This window comes from Andrena cerasifolii, chromosome 8, assembly GCF_050908995.1.
Source record: "Andrena cerasifolii isolate SP2316 chromosome 8, iyAndCera1_principal, whole genome shotgun sequence".
In the NCBI taxonomy this organism is placed as follows: Eukaryota; Metazoa; Arthropoda; class Insecta; order Hymenoptera; family Andrenidae; genus Andrena; species Andrena cerasifolii.
The window spans coordinates 16,032,829-16,050,217 of record NC_135125.1 but is presented as its reverse complement, the minus strand read 5'-3'; the positions used below and the strand labels follow the sequence as shown (position 1 = coordinate 16,050,217).

General features: G+C 49.3%; 1 protein-coding gene and 1 long non-coding RNA gene across 5 annotated transcripts in view; one reads left to right on the top strand and one right to left on the bottom strand.

Annotated features, from left to right (window-relative positions):
* S6kl (ribosomal protein S6 kinase like) overlaps positions 1-17,389 on the top strand; it is a 58,112-nt gene that overhangs the window by 21,206 nt on the left and 19,517 nt on the right. The gene's annotated exons all lie outside the window — the stretch shown is intronic.
* Positions 10,607-13,282, bottom strand: LOC143372325 (uncharacterized). The gene is made up of 2 exons (XR_013086277.1): positions 13,090-13,282; positions 10,607-12,899 (listed from the first exon to the last, which is right to left on the bottom strand). It is a non-coding gene; the product is annotated as an uncharacterized LOC143372325 (long non-coding RNA).

Here is a 17,389-nt window from a genome sequence, read left to right as displayed (position 1 = left end):
GTTCCCTAGTGGACGTAAGTTTAAAAATTACACAAAGTGTCATTTTTGGACAAAATAACGACACTTGAATGTTGAAATCACTTTCCCCTGTGTTTTTCGTCCGTTCAACGCCTTTGAAAAATACAGTTTTTCGAAACTTTTAAAATGTCAGTTTTCTCCACTGCGTAGAAGTGTATTCTTCAAAATAAAAAAAGTATCAATTCAATCGGATCGTAACTTTTCGAGATACGAGATACAAGATATCACGTATTCTTAAAAAGTTGAACATTCGAAAAATGAGATAAAAAAAATCGATTTCCAAGATCTCCGAAGGGTGAATATATCGAGCTTCATCGCGACTTTCATCCTCCGATTGGTTATCAATTTGGTGAAGAGAATGCTTCACCTGTTTCAATTGACTGGAGATACTTCGAAGTATCAAATTCACTACTTAGGAGGAGGACGAGGGTGGGAGTAGAAGCGATTCGCGCGAAGGTGGCAGGGCCCAGGGAGAAAGGGCGAACAGAAGATTTATTTAGGCAGCCATGCCCGTCCTTGGCTCTTCTTGACTTCTAATTTTATCCCAAACACGATCCGGTTCTGGCCGGCGATCGTCCAGCAGGAGGTGCTCGAGGTGCAACAGGGTTGCAGACGGTGGCAGGCTACAAGGAACGCGGTCGTTTCGGTAATTAATTGAGGGATTAACGGCGCTGGATGATGTTGACTTGGGAGCTGCTACCCTCGTCTCTCAGGAGCCTCCACTGCTTCGTTTGCTGGGGAGTTTGAAGACGTTTGACAAAGCAGAAACACTTGATCGGATAGTACCAATTGGCACTCATCGCCACGTCGCTATAAATGACCATTAAAAGCGTCGACAAAGTCGTGAACGAATGGGAATAGAAGTTGACCAGCGAGGGCTCCGCTAGCTCGTTTCCCTTCTCGATGGCCGTTTTTCCATCAGCTCGAGCGCGAATGTAATTACGAAACGGCGGTGACGAGTGCAGCGAAAATGACAGGCCTCTCCGGGCACATCCTGACAGCGGCTACCTGCCTCCCTTTTCTCTGGCTTCCTCTGCTCGTTGCCAGGTTTCGTCGCCGGGCCGTCCTTTCCCGCGACAGGGCAATTACCATCGGACGGAGCCGCTCCAATTCCGTATCGGCCAAGAAGAGAACGGGAAAGGGAGGAGGATCCCAGCAGTCGGCTGATATTCCTCCTCGCGGCTCCCAGTTTTAGAAGCGACCGCGCAAATGGCCGTGTCGCGTTCGTGCAATGCGCGTCGTGTCGCGGGCATTACACGACATTATGGCGCGGATCGTGTAACATTATCATTATCTCGCAAGGAGCCCAAGGTCTGTCTCCTCTTATCCTCTCCCGGCGATGTAATTGTTCTTTCGTTTAACGCCGGCTCATCGTCGTCTTTCTCTTCTCCTTTATTTCATTTTTCCCTTCTTTTCGCGGTCTCCGCAGTGGGAAGGCACGAATGACCCCTCGCGCCGCGCGAGCAACCGCGATACGTGATTAATTTTAATCCTTTCGTACGATCCTCGGCCGCGGCAGCGCAGTTCCAGAGGCGCGCCGGGTGGGTGTAGCGGCATCGCGAGATCCTTATCGAGCGTTTCTTTCATTTATTTTTAACACTACACGCAGGAGTCACGCGCACCGTGGTCGCTCAGCCGCGGGACGAAGAAAGGAGCCGGTAAAAATTGCGCGAGTGTCGTAAAGATTCCTCTCGCGAGAGGCATTCAGTGTGCTCGTCATGACATCTCTCCTGGCCCCCCTTCTTCCGCCCCCTTTCCTTTTGTATCGCCGATCAGCAGAGACGCAGGCGATATAAATCGTAAATTGCCAGCCGCGGCTCTCTTTGTCCATATCTCATCCAGCGTTACAATCGAGAGAGCACGCGGGTAAAATGAAGACGCGTCTCTTATATTGCCCGCCGCTTATCTCGCCGCTCGGAGCGCGCTCCTGCCTTCCATCTCGCTGTTTCAATATACCTCTTCAACGATCCCGGTTCGACCGGAATGGCCAGTTCGCTTGGAAAACTGGAGATAAAGCAGGTCCAGCTGGAGCTCTAGAAACTAACGATTCCGCAGCCTCTGTGGCCATTTCTCGGGAATGGTCGGAGCTCTCCTGCAAGGATTAGAACATCGGTTCTCCTACGGCGAGATCGTGTATCGAGGCGACGGCGATGGGGCAGGGAACGACGAAGGAAACACAGGGCCTGGTAAATAAAAAAGGGCGGACAGCCGTGGAGGGGAAAGAGGACAGGGTGGAGCGAGGGTGGAGGCGCGAAGGGGGTTGAGAGCCGAGTGGAAGATACATCGGCTAAGGCTAAGTTAGGATGAGGATAGCAGCGATTATCTTAACGATCCCCTGTAGCAAAACCTGAACGGCAACTCCTCTCCGTCTCCTCTCCTCTGGCGAGTTGCAGCGTGTATCGGTCTCACACCAGCGTCGCTTTCCTGTTGCGGATGGTGTCGCTGTTGCTGGAGCCGTCGGTCTCTCGCTCCTGCCGGCTGCTCGTTGCTGGTACCAAAGAAATATGGTAGACTACTCGCCCGGGGGAGAAAAGAAGGAGGGACGTCAGCTGAAAATAGCTCGAGAAACTCGTAGCCTCTGGCGAAGTGGTCCGAAGCGGAGGAATCCGCAGGGATTCTCCTCTTCCTTCCTCCATTCCCCGGCCCTCCACTTTTCCCGCGACAGCGCGGGTTTCGTCGGGCGATAAGTGAACAGTGGGGCCGTGTTTCGTACCCTGCCAACGATATCATAATTCATACATCGCAGCGTATCGAGGGGTGAAAAATCTTGGCTCCAGCAAAGGATGCCCCTTTCTTCAGTTCGGGCAGAAATCGGTCGTGATCAGTGCATTTATTTATTAATCATAAACGGGTTAGAACCCATTATATAGCAAGGAAAAAATGAAAAAAAAATAGAGGTGAAGAATGAGTAATGAGAAACGAAAAACGTACAATGAAAATGGAAATGAAGATGAGAATGAAAATGAGAATGAAAATGAAAAAGAAAATGAAAATGAGAACGAAAATGAAAATAGAAATACATAGAAAATAGAATAGAAGTGAAAAGTGAGGGGTGGAATTAAAAGTGTATACTATACTATTAATTTTAGTTTTGTCGCGTTAACGGTTTTTAGGTACTTGGTATGAATTATCGATACCGAGTCTTCTTCAGTCGATACTAAATGAATTACGCGTAGGTATGAAACAGGTATCGATATTTTCGCGTAGGCGTCAAACGGGTATCGACACATTCGTATATGTAAGTATCAAAGAAGTATCGATTCCTTTTGATACCGTTGATTATTGATATGTATCAATACCAGATCGAAATTTGTTGAACGGTACCGATATGTATCGATACGGTATCAGTCCCATCACTCGGGAAGCCCGGGGGACTTTTTTGCTTCTCATTCGAGGCAGGTGTAGCCTTCGAGTCGTTCAATGACTCCGATTCCACCGAGAACGGGGTACAACCTGTAGCTTGCACCACCGTCAGTTTTCCCTGCTTCTCTCAGGACCGCGACGCTTATGCAACCTGTTGCAGTGGACGGATCAGAAGGGGCCACCTTCTGCGCCAAACTACCCCTGTTAAACAACAGTTCCGTTCACTTCCAGACACGATTTCTCTGCCTGCTCCGAGTACCAAATTGCACAGAGAAAGCATACTTCGCTGTCTATCCCCATTCGCGTTAACTCTACCAACTTTACTACCTCGAAACGTTCATGGTCAGTTGGAGTGGCGTCATTGGCACAGTTCGCTCGGCGCAAGGTTCGACGGTGGAGCAGCCCCGGCCTCCCTATCGTCCTGAATCCTGCTGGTGCGCGTCACCAAGGACACCGCTGTCGTTCCGCGGATCCCATTAGTCGGACGGAGCCCCATAAATCGTGGGGCGCCCGGCGCGGAGAGGATCGCGGACGGGAAAATCGAAACGGCTGCCTGGAATCGGACTCGGGGGGCCTCCTAATCGGCGGTGCGGCTCGTTCGCCGCGTCTTCGAAAGAAAGTCGCGGGCTGGCAAGGACGAGGTGGTGGCGGCGACCGGTCGTTCGGAGCCGGTCTACGCTGGTGTGTAATGCGTTACACAGGTATTACAGGTATTATCCGTATTACACGTATTACGAGAATTATACGGACGTACGTGCGACCTCGAGAGAGCGGGGGGGCCCGCTCAACGGCTTCTTCTTCTGCTTCGTCTTCTTTCTTCGACCCCCTTCTTCGCTGCTTCCCCGCCGTTCCCCTTCACGTGCTGCATCCCTCTCGCCTGAGCCCCTCCCTATCGCCGACGTTGCACCAGCTCATCTTTGTCTTCGTTCGTCCCTATCTCGTCCTCTTTTCTTACGGTCTCCTATCTCAACTCGGCCCTCCTCTCCCTTACCTATTCTCCTCCTTCTTATCTTTTTACCCTGCGGCCCCACGAGCGAGCGGTTTAACGTCCGCAACTTTTTCTCGGCCCCCTCTCGCTCCTCGACGAGTCTCTTCGCGTCCCTTCGCTATCTTCTCCATCTCCTCCCTCGTCTTTCCACCTCCACCCTCCTCGGGCTTCCTTCCAGTCGTACCTTCGCTTCACTCCTCCGCTTCGAGATCTTCGTCCTTCCACGGAGAACTCGAGAGACACTCTTGCTCCCTGGACTGGTTTCACTTTGCTCTCTCTGGCTGTCTCCCTTTAGAGCAACCCTCTGCTCGAGTTCGATGATTTTCGTGAAACTTTCACGGGGATGGTTTGGGGAGTGTTTATGTTGTCAAGTTCGGAGGATTTATCTATGCTTCTCGTCTTCCTTATAGTTTCTGGGAAACACTATTCAACCCTCATTCAGAGTCTATTGTACGCGGACGGTTTCGAGGAACTCCTTGTTTCTCAGTCTCCTATCCCCAGGGTATTAAGTTCACATTACATTTATCAAATTATTGATCTTAATGGGAAGGATGCAATTAATCTCTCGCGTAGGCGTTAATTATACCCTCGGCATCCTCAGCAACGCTCGTTGTCTGTTCCGAGATCGCCTTTGCTGCTTCAGCTGCAGGTGGAATCAGCACCGGCCCATTCCCAGAACATCCATCCCCCAGCATTTCCAAACATTTTAGCACATTCCTCTACCAAAGCAATTCTCCATTATTTAAAAGCCATGCGGCGCGATTTGGCAACGCGCTTTTCAGCCGCGTGCACGTGGAACAGAGAAACCTGTCTGCATCCTTCGCGGCAGCCAGCAGCACCGTACAATGCGCAATTCGCGAAACTCGTCCCTGCTAGTTCTCCCTGCCCTGCTGCCTCTCTCGCGGGTTATCGTAGAGCAATCGTCGCGGACTCGAGCGAGCCCGGTATCTTCGATCGCGGAGAAAACGACCTCGCTATAATGTACGACCTTTACGAACCGGTCCGTGCATTTGCACGCCGGGACAGGTGCATACAGTCCGTGCACCGAGGCTTCTGCGGCGTGAAGCCGCGCTCTCATCCGCGCGACACGATTCCTAAGCAGATGGACTTAAGGCGGGGATTCCGCGGAGATTCGCACGGCGATCGAGAGTAACGGAGGCACACGTTCCGCGGTGTACGCGAGGGAAGCAGTCTATTATGCGTATCGCGGCTACAAAGTGTCGTGCCAGCTACGGAATGATCTCGTTACATAGTGCACGACCTTAGCGAAACCGGTCGTAAGAATCGATTTGCATGGTCGACTCGTTCCGATGAATTATGTCGCGCGGTTGGTTCGTGCCTCCTACGCCGGGATCGAGGAAATGCTTAGGGAGAAGGGAACCTGGGCGCCTTGTTCCTGGTCGCGTTTCAAATGGAACCTCCTATTTCTCTCACGTTTCGCTCGTCGATCCGCTGTGTATTCTCTAGTCTTCAGATCTGCGATTAGAATGGAGCCACTGCGCACCGAGTTTATTACTCGAAATCGTAGTAGTTAACGCGGTGTAAGAAATATCGAGCCGGGGCGTTGTGTTAACATAATTATTATTATTATTATTAACGGGAAACCCTTTAGTGTACAGAGATACAAAATTATTACCATTACTACATAGAAAGATAAAAATAAGAGAAAGAAATAAAAAATATATATATAAAATAATAATATAAAATAAAATAACAAAGATAAATTAAGATGAGATAATAATAGATAACAAAAACATAACATAACATAAACTTTTTCAATACTACTAATAATACATATAACAGTCCGCCTGTTTATGCCTAATCACGGAGCAAGAGAAAATTTTGTTGTTACGATAGAAGATGCCTAAATAAATGCGTACGGAACCCGTCAAGCGGTAATGGAGTATTAGAAAGGACTCCAGGTCGTAAGGACGTTGGGAAATTGCGAGATAAAAGAAATACGATCCACACCAATGAAACTCGAATCTGAAACCCCTCGGAGGAATCGCCGAATGAAAGGAGCAGCTCGGTACCGCTGCCTTCCTAGAGTCCCAGCTCCTTTCACTCATCCTTAACACAATACTGCCCTTTCCCTGAATCGTACACTTTCCATTCGCTTTTCAGAGCCCTACCCCTCTCCTCGGCTAGACGAAATTCTTTCCACGTGCCTGGCCATTCATCAGCCATCGGTTTCCCAACTTTGCTGGCTCAAAGTCTATACTATACATCTGAAATTGCTAGGATATGAAAGTTGTCCCTGCAGCCATGAGACAAGTATATTATTAATACTTGATAGGTGTCAGACAAGTATATTAATAATCGCGCTCGACCTAATTTGCATCATCACCATCAACATTAAAGTTACTCTGAAACTTCCTTCCTTCAAGCTCTCCAACAAACATTCCTAAAACTTGCCCCTACTAACCCCGATCGACTGAAGAAAGCAAGCGGAGGAAGGTTGGAAAAATCATATGCTCGATGCCTGTCACGCGCAGGACGCGAGTGTACACAGTCGTTCATAAGTACTCTGCGCGGAATAATTGTGAAAAATCGTTGGAAAATCTAAGAAACTTTACTCCATTCGGTTTTGAAATTATAAACAGTGAGAAGTATACAATCTATACCAAATATCAGGTTTTCAGAAAATACAACAGGCGCGTCCCGATATTTATGAACGGCGGTGTATACACGCTGCCGCCCGACGATTGGGCCTCGATATGCTCATTCATACTTCGCCGTCAGCTGACGTGCACCGATCGCCGATGAATTACAATTCCCGCGCGAGCGGCGCGACGCATGTGCGTATGTCCCGCGTCGCGGCGTCTCGCTTCCTCCCGCGGCTGCGCCCCGTCGCGCGCGCTCTGCCTGTCTCTCTCTTCCGCCAGCGGCTCGCGAACGGGAGGGGCTGTTTGCCCGGCCGCGACACGGGTTTCCGATTAACATTTGACGGGGGACGGTCGTGTCGTAATCGGTGTCGTTCTCTTGCGCGATCACGAAATCCGAGCCGACCGCGAACTTGGCTGTCTCGTTTGCATTCAGGGTCAGGCGGATTCAATGACGTAGTTAATACGCGATCGTTCTCACGGTTGCATTTTAATTTCGCGGTCGGGACCGGCGCGGATTCCGCCGTCCAGGAGGCGCTCGCCTCGCTGATCCTGCCGCGACGATGGGGCGCCGATTCTCGGAGCGCCATCGTTGATTTTGGGGGAGCAGAGTAGGGCTCTGTTTGTTTCTGCGGGGGTGAGGGGTGAATTATTAAGCAGGGTTAATTGTATTATAGTATTTCTTATAATTTACAACTACTATAATTTTAAACTTATGTATTCCTCTTTCTATCAAGTGTTTACATCGCGGGGTGAAGAATACTGTTTACAAGGTCCCCGGAGCTATTTGTTAAGCCTGGCACATGTTAATCAGAAGGATGTATTGAGTCGTCGACAAAGTTAATATTTAAACAGTTTCCGGAGTGTACAATTCGCCAGCGCGAGATAATCACGCCGAGCATTCAACAAAGCTGCAATCCTTCGCAATATTTGCATTCCCTCCGTCGCTTTCGATTCCTTTCGTTGAAAAGAACCCGCTGCGCCCGACACGTGGCAAAATTTCGCCAAACATTTACCTATCCTTCTTCTTGCTCGCAGATTTCGCAAGCTCCGCAGCACACGGCCTTCGAATGGACCTATTCAAAGTAGAGTCCAACCTTTTATTCATCACCCACATCCGTGGCCTCTACGTTATTCATAGAAACGCCCCAGCGTCTGAGCGAAGTAATACATAAATCAGGATCTATGCCGAAGGTACTGTTGTCCTCCGGGACCGTCTTCGGGTTAGTTGCGTACCTGGGCTCGTTGATCGAGGACAAACGATCATTATCTGCCCGGATGAGTGCGGTGAAACGGCCCTGGTTGGTTTAGGCCCTTTGACAGCTGTGTGCCTACCATCTCTCCTTATCAGCCGTTCGGTATTTTTCCGCTTCCTCTGGGCGATGGAGTTTCCTGACAGGCCTGATATCCGCTCGGTATTATTCCATTGGAGTTATTGTGAAGCCTCGGCGACGCTAAGGCCTCGAGGATAATCTTCGCCGCGCTCATAATCACCCCCGGCACTCCGGAGAGGCTGCCGGCGGCTGTAATACCGTAAGGGCCCCCCCTTAGCTTTCGAGGGTCGGCGTCGATTAGGGTCATATCAAATGGACGGCCTTGGGTTCAATGTACAATTGAAATTGTCGACGAAAGCTCGCGCCCATGCGATTGCTGGTCAAGTACGCGCGCTTCATGGCTCCTCGCCTCTTTGTGTTTGCGTTCTTTATGGTGCATTTCCTGTGCAGCAAGTCCCAATAATATTTGTCGAGGTGAAAGTTTGTCTCTAGAGTGTTCGGTAAATTATGTTGGAACGTGGACTGGAGACTTTGAACCTAATTGCAGTTATTTTGGTGCCAAGCAGTGTTTCAACAGTCAAAACAAGAGTTTTAAGTCCCGATAGAATCGCGAAGACAAGTCCCTCTGAACGCAAGTCTTTAATATTCAAGGAAGAACATACTCGATATGTATCTTTAGCGCCTGTCGCTTTGGAAAAGCATTTATTTTTAAGTTATATAAGTAGCTCGTTACGTGGATCGACACTTCTCGCGTTTACATCGAACACGTGGAAGCGTGGCTTAACGTTTTGACGAAGTTGCCCGAGACAACGATCCTCGTGGCGCAGCAAACGATTAACGTCGACGCACGCTTCAGCGTAGAATGTTTAATTCATACCCATTTCTCGAAAATACCGGGAAGAGTGATTCATTCGTTGCCCAAGGCCTCTGATATTTCTCATAAATACTCTGGTCGCGATATTTATACATCCTCCGTTTTATTTGTTTCGTCTCATCAGTCGCGATCCTTTGTGGCTCTTTCCTCCAAAACAGAAATTATTGCTTCCGTATCAGGCCATTAGGGCCCAATAGCTCCAGGGTAATTAAAGTCGTACGAGCTTCGTGTTGCATAACGTGAATATATTTTACATGTTACTTACATTCATTTTATCGTAATTTTAGAGTAATTTTCTCATCTAATTAGCTATTGTTCCGGCGAGTGTAAAACACTTTAGTTACTTAAGAGTCTTCTTTGCAGTATCCTGTTTCATTTTCTAATAATAATTTTAGATCGCGCTTCTCATTCTTCGTTACACTAGTTTTCCTCGGAATTCGTGTTAGGTATAGTATACCTTGGAATTCGCCAGCCAGGTCGACTGTGTTCAAAGACCTGCTCTTCTCAGAGTTCGGATGATTTTGCGCGATACTTATCGATCCCAACGATATTCCGAGCGTGATGCCTTGTTGCGACTCTGCCAGAACCTGGGGAATTCTGATCATGAATGAAATCCGTCACGTTGCCGCGCTTTTCAAACTTTTTTACGCCGCATTCGATTGACCCAAGAAAGATCGACCTCCCCCACGCCTCGATCATAAAGCGATCCCAGGAAACCTATTGTATTGAAATCGCCGTTCGGCGTGCAGAAGTAGACTTGCATAGAAACGAGCAACGCCGCAAATAATAGAAGTCCAAGTAGATTGAATCAATCAGTTCCAATCAGACATCGACGTTAAGGCTAAGAATCCAAAATTCGCCCTAAGTACGCGAGATCGTTTGGCCGGGGGGGCAAATTTAAGGTAATCGTTGGATCATGAGCCGCCTCTTACGAAGTAAATTGGATCCGAACGCGTTGTCAATTTCGCTAGTGACTTCTGCGAAATTGAGATCGCGTTACGAAACCTCGAAATCTCGCGTGCCAGGAGCAGCGCCAGTACGTGGAGCACGAGGAAGAGAAAAAAGGTGTCCAGAACGGAGGCGCATTAGGCCAACGTATGTAATCGATGACCTCAGCGGTGTTTTGATATTTGCAAAATTAACGACTCGGGAAAATGAATCACCAGAGCGTCGTAGATCGAAGGATCTCGCACACTTTTCCTCCGTAGAGTATCTTAAAAGTTTCCTTACTCTGTTTAACCTTTTGACTTGCGGCGCACTCTCGGAGCGAACCATCGATACAGACGGCGCGATATTCCCATATCAGTCGCTGCGACTGGTTGTCCACTGACTAGGTACTGACCAAAACGGTACCCGGGGATTTGAAACCATTCTTAGTGGTTAATTAAAAAAAATAATTGCAAATAAATTAAAAATATTCAGGTTTTCTTTCGTATATATTGGTAGACTTGCGTATACATACGCCTTTCGTAGTCAAAGGGTTAAATCTGTAGTAACTTTTTATTAAGTGATTTTAGAGCAGGATAGTGAACTTTCTAGGGTGTTTACTGATCATAAATGCCAGTGTGGTTTGACAGTAGAATATTTATGCTAACTAGAAAGATTGTTAACACCGAGACGGCATTCGATCCACGGCGCCGTGTTTAATGCCGAAACGGTACGCGATTTTTTGCATTAAAATTAATATCGAAACGGGTATACGCCATTCTCTCTAGTTCGTGCAACGGTACCGCCTCGCATTAAACATCTCCTAGCGAACGCAAATGACTGGCTGTGCCGAGTAAGGAACGAAACGAACCACGGGGATCTTCCACGATTTTACGAATGCAACAAGCAACAGGACAGCGAGCAACGTTAAGCAACTAATTGCAGCATCGGTGCGACGTTAAGATCGTTCAGTGTTCCCTTAATCAAAGGACGGCGCACGGAGCAAAAATCGGCCTGGCTGTTTCCCTTTCGCTCAACCTTGAGCGATGTCAATTAGAAGAGGCACACTAATTGCATAACGCGTTTGCGATAGGCTGTGGAAACTTAACGCTGCTTAATAAGGATCTCCGTCGGAAATAGCCAGGCGTTAATTTCGGCCCAAGGAAAGGCCAAAGACGGTTTACCTGCGCCTACGCCAAAACGATCGTCGCTAGATAACGTTAGAAAACATCGTTTAGAAACGTTTGTTTGCGGACATTGTTAGCTGATGGTGATCGCGCACGAGGAATATTAATATTTACACCACTTTTTGGACGACCGAGCATCTGTAGCTTAAAATGTCTCACCAGGCGATATCGGGGCAGAGAGGTTTCTCTTATCTCGCAATATTGTTGATTAATGTGGGCTGGGACGAGTGCTTCTTGGGGCTGTCGACTCACCATCATTTATTTTCGATCCACGTGCTCGATTTTTAATGAAAATTCGTGCCGGGATATTGCGAAAAATTTCTCCGTTTACAGCGGGCTGGGTGGTGGTTCAGTAGTATAGGTACGAAATTGAATTGTCAGCGCTTGAGATTAAAGATACGCTACGCGCGGGTGCCACTGGATTTTCGTTTACATAAAAATAAAAATAAACACGATAATAAATTCTGTCTTCCTCTCGGCTTTGCTCCGTCGTAATCAGTGACTGCAGATTCTTGAAAATCTTCAGTCTGGACGTTCTTCCGCAACTCCGTCCAGTAAATAGAGTCGCCGGTCACGAAAGCCTCAGAGGCTGGATCATTAGCGTCGGTGAAACGATTTAGCGCCGGTAAGAAGCACTCCTTGCTTCCGCGTGGCTGCATCCTTCGCGCAGGACGCTCCGCGCCGTCGTTAGCCATCACTTATTCGCTAATATCGACAACGAGCAGCGGCGGGCTTGATCGATAGGTTCGATGATAAATCACCGCGAAACGAACGGTACGTTTTTTTTTTTGTTTTTTTTTCATACTCCTTTTTGCCCGCACCCCACCGAATCACATTTGGTCTGGCGTTCTCCGGCTCTCCCGTTATCCCTCCGCCACTGTAACTGTAAATCCGATCTCGACTGGTTCGTGCTGCCGATCATTTTATTTCGGTCCTGTTTCTACGTTTTTTTCATTTCCCCCTTCTATTCGATATCCGAGCGCGCGCTGCTTCTTTTTCTTCGTCTCGAAGCGCTCCATAGGTTGGCCCAGCCGATCTCGATCCATCATCCCCGAGGCTGGTCGTACGGCGCAGGAAGTTAACGATCACGGTTGCCCCGACGGTTTATCTCTCTCGTGTTCGCGTCGCTCGGAAAGGATTCCAGCGATTCGCTGGATTTTCCTGGGGCTGGGTTCGAGACGCCCGCCTGTTGGAGAGCTGCGGAATGGTAATTGTGATGAATGGGGGATATCGATTTGGTAGTGGATTTAGATTTCACTAGGGAGTGACGGAGAGATGTGCCTGTTGGGAAAGGGGATTCTGAAAGACGCAGGTTTTAGAACAGTTTTCTTCGCTTAGCGAGGGATTGATCCAAATGTATAAGTGGCCTTAGAGCAACCGAACGCATTGACTCACTGCGCAGTAACGGGTGATGCAAGTTGAAAGGCCATTGCTTGATAGAGCGATACCACCAGGGAGCGCGGGAAGGTGCGAGAAAAATTGCTATAATCGGTTACCATGAATCCATTTTCCCGGAGCAATCTGTGCTCTCTTTCCGCCCGTGGATACACGTCGAACTGGTCAAGGCTGACCCAGCAAAGACCTTTATTTCGTTCGTGGAATTGTTATACGCCTCATTGATCCTCGCTTTACTTCGCCTCTGATTAATTAATGTCGTATTCGCTGCTGAGAAAAAGTACAGAAACAGTGCAATAACTTAATCAACATCGTTCAGAAGAACTTTATCTTACAAATCTCTCAAGCTACGGATCATTCCCTAATCGCCGCGTAAGAGTTATCAGAGCCACTGAACTGGGACGTTGTAATACATCAAAGTCCCTTTGAATTTCCTTTCCATTCATCGAAGAATACCTACGGTTTCCAACGAAAACCCTTCTCGCTCGGCCCCCCGTCCGTTTTTTTTTTTCGAGCGAAAACCACCGCCAGCCCCGTAGCTGCGTCGGGATTCACGCATTCCGCGCGGAGAGAATTCCCCCGCTAGGTGTATCGCGATGTAGGAAGAAGCCGCGCGTTTAGCAGTCAGGGTGCGAAGTGGCAGGCACAATGGACGCTCCTCGACGATCTGAATGTCTCGGCAGTCGGCGCGGCCTAGCGCACCGGCCGGAAAAGGAGAGGAAAACGAGAGAAAAAGAAGGGAAAAGAAAAGGGAGAGGAGAATCGAGTGGATGGTTCTTGTCCCTCCCTCCTTTTGTACCGATGCGCTACGTGGCGCGACTACGCCGCTGGGAATTAACGACGACGGGGCCCGCGTCGCCGACGTCGAATTAACACGCCCGGCGACGAGAACGTCAGACCGTTGACGAGCCAGCCGAGAGCGACGCGCTCGCCCGTTCGTCGAATCGGTATCGCGATACATATCGAGGAGCAATTACTGCCGGCGGGGAGTCCCATCCAAGGACTGGCAATCAGCGTGGAATATTTCTCTTCCGCTTCTGCGAACCGGACGAAAAAAAAAAAAGAAAAATAGCACGCGGACGATCGCGAATTTGAAATGGTAACGAGACGCTCGCCTCACCTGTTTGCAGCGCGGACTATTCTTTTTGGGAGGGAGGCGCGGAATTAATGCGGGATCGGATTAGAAGAACGAGATTTAATTAAATGGAGATCTGTTTAGTACGCTTAGGTGTGGGATGATTGTTAGTTTAGGAGCGTAAGAGAGTTGGAGATCGTGTCAATGCTTTGTGAGCGTTTTAAGAAAGAATTTATTTGGAAATTCACAGCTGCGTCTTTCGCGTGAGATTTAAATCGTTGGGCCTGACAGGAGATAACAAAGCGAAGTCGTGAATTAATGTGTACGTACCAGAGACGGAGGAAGTGCTAATTTCTTCCATGTGCTTCCTCTGCAGTTTGCTTTCTAGATGACTTTTAACACCTCCTATTGCGCTTGCTTGACGTTGATGGCTCTGTAAGTAATTTTAACTTATCTCTGCCCGGAGCTTTATTACCATTTGCGGTGGGCCGAAAGTCGTGGGGCAACAGGTGATAGATTGAATGGGCGGTGGTGTAGGTTGAAAGCCTGCAGTCTTCACGCTCGCGAGGAGCTCTTCGGGGAACGCTGCAGAGTCCGAGGGATATTCAGTTGCAGTGAACAGTGTAAATCTGACGCTACTCGTCAGTTACATAATTCAAGGGAAATAGTCAATCGCTGGTGCTACAATATGCACTGGCACATGCGACTAAAGTAGATTAGCGGTCGCGAAAAAGACCAAGAATTTAATAATTTCATTAAGGATCGATCGCGTTACGAGTCTAGCTAGTTAGAGAAATGATTCACCGTGAAAGGGTGATGACTGATTCATACGTCCGTCAAATACCCATTTTTTCGATATTTAATTCCCCTCGATCTTGCTGGTCGATCGATGTTTTTTCCTCCATTTTTTTTCAGACAGCACGTTCTAGCAATTGGTGCGTGTTAAGTGTCTCCTTGAATATCAAATTGCGGTATTTTACGCGATTAAAATATCTACGCAATTTATCATTACCGTGAGAAAAAAGGAAATACCTGTTTCACCTGCTTCTTTGGTTCGACAAGATGCAACACTCGTGCCGCTTGCGTCTCTGCCTTCTGCGTGACTCAGTAAACAGACAGATAATTCTAATTCTAATACGAGAGGCATGAGAAATGGTAAAATTCCTCGGACGGTTAGTTCGCGGCCCCTGCAGAAACGGCACCGACGATCGAGGGTGGTAATTTTCAAGCCGCTCGCGGATCGTCTCTCGTAGGGGGCTGATCGTCGACGGAAGTAGCGTCTGTCCGACGAGACGGACGCCCGAAAGAAAGTTCTCGAAGTCAATTCCGTAATGGTCGGCGTAGCATTGAATTCAATTGAATAATGGTCGGCCGGCGGTGGGGGGGAGGGGCGCGAAAGGCAGCCGCCCCGATCATTATCCATCATTCGAGCGATTATCGTGATATTCCCGCGGCATTCGCCTTTATCGCCGTTATTCAACGCGTCGGACGAGAGTGTCAAGAGTGTCGAGAGAGTGATACACGCGTGAAAGGAGCTTCGAGACGACGAACTCGATCCAACGGCGTAGACGCATCGGGCTAACAGAGGATGCACGCGCAACTATATCCCCACGTTGCTTGTAACAGTTCACCATAAAACCACCCGTCAATTTCGTTGAATAAAAGTAGTACGTTCAGCCCAGGCTCCAAGCTCCACCCTCGACACCTACAATTCCCTCTGCGTCGAAGTCAACACTCCACCTTATTTCCACCGTACTCTTTTAACATCAGGGTGACGTTCACTCGTGTGCAGCGCAGGCCAAGATACAGTTGGCTATCGAATGATGTTATTATTGGCGTTTAACTTCGCGAAAAGTGGACAGCCCAGTGAGCGGCCAGTGGATCTACCGTTAAAGATCGGCCACGCTCCATTAAATCGGCGCCTGGCTAATTACCGATTCCCAGGTGACCGTTCCGATTCTCGTATGGGCTGCGCGTTTCCGCGCGATCGCGACGCATATGCTATGCGCGGCTCCACCCGGTTCGTTCCCTCGGCCATTCTTCGCTTTTCCACCGTCGATCCGTGGATCTAAATATAACCCGGTGCGACATCAGTGGCCTGGATCCGATCGAAAGCAAACACGGAAGATTCGCGCGTTCCACGACCCCTTCCCTGGCCAGGTATAATCGCGGCGCGATCGACGGATCGGTGCGTTGACTCGCGGCGAACCGGCTCCTACTGGCCATGGCCGTCGATCAGGATTAGCGAGCAGCAATTTCAGCTCTGCGAACGTTTGCAAGCTTTGAAATAGATTTTCTGGCAACTTCTGCTGGGGCTTTGCCATTACCGATCTTCCTTAACGGTTCGTCGTGAAATAATCTCTAGCTTTTTTTGTTCTCGGTAGGGAAGATTGCGCGAAGAGCGAGGTTTGAAATACTAGGGGATGCACTTCGGGGTCGCAATCGAGCATGGATCGTTGGGTGGTTGAGGACGAAGGTAGGAAGAGCGTTCCCTAGCGCGCGGAGGGAGCGGGTCGAGCTTGTCGATCGTAGGAATTGCGAGCGATAGGAGGGAGCTGGGTGTGCCAGTGTTTTGTTGCTCGATCGGCAGAGACACGGGAATAAAAGTAAGCGGCGGCAGGATTAACGGGTGCTCTCGCAGACGAGGTACCTGGCGCCAGCCACTAAATTAGCTCCTCGGACGACGTGCCGCGATACCTCATTCCCTTCTCGTGCTCGACTCCTCCTTTTCCTTCTTCCACGTCCACCGCCTGCCGCCAGTTTCCAATCGAGATCGCAGCTTGTTTTTCGTAAACACCGACGATGCCCCCGGAAAGTGCAGCCGCGCCTGTCCTTTTTAAATACCTACACCTGCTTCGAATTTCGCAACCATCTTTTGCTCTGATACGGCGAGCGACGTATCTCGTCCGTCGGTCTTTTGATATGGGATCTCGTGCACGCACGGGAAATGACATAACCGTGGAAAGTTAGATCGGACATGTTCGGTCAGTTGGTCGGCGCCCCGACGCAAACGGAAATCGGTGTTTTCTCGGTGGAGCATGCGATTAGAAATTATGGCTTCTCGATTTCTGTTCCAATCGCCTTCTGAGACAATGCAGGCAAGAGTTGCTGTACCAAGAACCCCAAGAGCAGAATACTCGAAGACCAGAAAGTCCCCCAAAAGGTAATCCTCGAGGAATCCCTGCAACGTTCGCCCCAGGGAAGAAGATACGACTTGGCATTAGAAAAACGAGAGCGAGGTCTGAAATAATCCTCTCCTACATGGGCCCGTATCCTAAGAAGCTCGAGAAGGATCCATCGTCGAGCAGCGGAGCGGGGAACGGAGGCGGCGGAGGGTGGAAAGTAAAGAGGAAAACGAGCCGGGCGACGGGGGAAAAAAAGGAGGAAGAAGCGCACGATGGAGAGCAGGTTTAGCTTCTTGCTCGGTGTTCAGTGAGCGTATCGGAGGCGAATGGATCCCCGTATACGGGGCCCGATGCCCAGATGGAGAAGGAAGGGGATCGAGGGAACCTGGATGAAGAAGGGCGGACGGAGAGAGAGGGGGTTGTCAAGGGGGGCAGGGAAGAAAAGAGATAGGAAGAAAAAGAGTCACCCTCCGTGGCGCCTGAAGGCGATGCGCAACCAACGACCGGTCTCTAAGGGACGCGCGCTCCAAGACTTCGGCCTTCGAGGTTTTGCTGCGTTC